At 46.5% G+C, this 2319-nt stretch overlaps 1 pseudogene; it reads right to left on the bottom strand.

The window, feature by feature from the left end:
• Positions 1-1118: 1118 nt before the first annotated feature.
• On the bottom strand, positions 1119-2105 carry LOC136148337 (large ribosomal subunit protein uL10 pseudogene; annotated as a pseudogene).
• Between the last annotated feature and the right edge of the window lie 214 nt (positions 2106-2319).

The following is a 2319-nucleotide window of genomic DNA, read 5'->3' on the forward strand; positions in this document are numbered from 1 at the left end:
AGAGGACAGGGAAATTGTCAATTTTATATAAGGGGATGGAATTTGATAGTGTCATTTTATCCATCTTTGGGATTCTTGGAATTAATGAGGACATTGTTATTTCCCTTACAGTGTCTTGTAATAGAAAGAACCTAGGCTGGAACACAAGAAATCTGGGTTCTAGTCTCAGGACTGTCAGTCATTGGCTGAAATATTTTTGCAAGTCATTTTCATTCTCGTTCTCTTGAGAAAAATGATGAATTTTTATAAGGTCAGTGTTTGGAATTAGATTAGAAAAACATGAATCACTTAGGCAAGAATGTTAGAATCATCTGCAGAAAAAAATAAAATAGAAAAAAAGAAAAAAGGAAAAGAACAAAGGTAAGAGCCTGAATGCAGATATTCTCAGAAGAGAAAGTGAGAGATGAATGTAAGGGAAGTGAGAGGGGGAATAATATGATTTGGGGTATATTTTCAAGGGGTCTTTCAGTGGTATTTTTTCAGGGATGGTCTGAAAGTCTTGAGATCTTTATAATTTCAAAGGTTAGCAATGTTATTGTCACTCTTTTTGGTGGTCTTAGAACCAAGCAGCAAGAGTTGGATTTTAGTCTTTGGCTTTATGATTTCCAGAGACACGGGGCACAAGTTGCCTTCGTTCTAATTTTTTCTCACTGTCAACAATGAAGATATTAATTGGGTGAAGTCTGAGATTCCTTCCTACTGTTTTGTTTTTAATTTATTTGTGTTTCAATTGAAGGTCAATTATTTTACAGAATTGTGTTGGTTTCTGCCAAACACCAACATGAATCAGTCATAGGTATACATATGTCCCCTCACTCTTGACCCTCCATCCCACCTCCCTCCCCATCCCACCCCTCTAGGTTGTTACAGAGCCCCAGTGTGAGTTTCCCGAGTCACTCAGCAAATTCCCACTGGCTATCTATTTTACATATGGTAATGTAAGTTTCCTTGTTTTAAAGTTCAAGGCAGTTGTGTTCTTGCCTTGAGGGACTCTACTCCTGGCAAGAACCTTTTTAAGGCTCAGCGGTTTATTTTATTTCTTTATTTAAGATAAGTAAGCCTTTATTTTCTCATTTCACAAATAATGCTGGCCGGGTTGGTTGCTTTTTGGTGGTTAGTCAAAGAGCCCGAATCCCGAATCCCATATCCTCGTCCGACTCCTCCTTTGCTTCAGCCTTGCCTGGGGCTGCGGTGGCGGCAGCAGGGGCCCCCGTGGGAGAAGCAGCCACAGTTGCAGATGGATCAGCCAAGAAGGCCTGGACCTTTTCAGCAAGTGGGAAGGTGTAATCGGTCTCCACAGACAAAGCCAGGACCCACTTGTACCCACTGATGGTAGATGGGGTACAGATGCAACAGTCGGGTAGCCAATCTGCAGGCATACGCTGGCCACGTTGCGGACACCCTGCAGGAGGCGGGATGCAGTTTCCTCTGTGATGCCAAGCCCTTCAGGGCTGTAGACGCTGCCACTGTCAAACACCTGCTGGATGACCACCCGGAGGAGGAGGGGGAGATGCTCAGCATGCTCAGCAGCGTGGCTTCGCTGGCGCCCACCTTGTCTCCGGTCTTAATCAGCTGCACATCGCTCAGCATTTCAATGGTGCCCCTGGAGATCATAGTGGCGATGCCTAAAGCCTGGAAGAAGGAGGTCTTCTTGGGCCCCAGACCAGTGTTCTGGGCTGGCACTGTGACTTTGCATGGCGCTATGGCGCCAGCACGGGCGGCAGCTGGCACCTTCTTGGCCAGCAGCATGTCCCCAATCTCAGTGAGGTCCTCCTTGCTGAACATGAAGCTCACGTTCCCCGGGATGTGAGGCAACAGTTTCTCCAAAGCTGGATTGTTTTCCAGATGCCCTCAGATGCCCTTGCACATCATCGTGTTCTTGCCCATCAGCACCACAGCCTTCCAGCGGAGGGACATGTGGATCTGCTGCATCTGCTTGGAGCCCACGTTGTCTGCTCCCACAATGAAGCATTTTGGATAATCATCCAGAAGTTGGATGATCTTAAGGAAGTAGTTGGACTTCCAGGTCGCCCTGTCTTCCCTGGGCATCACAGTGTCAGGGATTGCCACGCAGGGTTTAAAGACGATGTCACTCACACGAGGACGCCTGGCGAGAGAGGGGCTCAGCAGTTTAAAGACTAAAGTTGTTGACCCACCTTCCTGGAAGCTTAGGTACAGAGGTCATTGAAACAGAGGTTTGGGCTAGCTCTCTGAAGCATGGAGTCAAACACGAGACTGCAGACCAACAGAGAAAGCTTGCGCCAGACAAGCAGGGTGTTAGTTTTTCTAACTAAAGACCTTTAATAGCAAACTGAACTA

The sequence above is a fragment of the Muntiacus reevesi genome, chromosome 17 (genome assembly GCF_963930625.1).
Source record: "Muntiacus reevesi chromosome 17, mMunRee1.1, whole genome shotgun sequence".
NCBI classification, from domain to species: domain Eukaryota; kingdom Metazoa; phylum Chordata; class Mammalia; order Artiodactyla; family Cervidae; genus Muntiacus; species Muntiacus reevesi.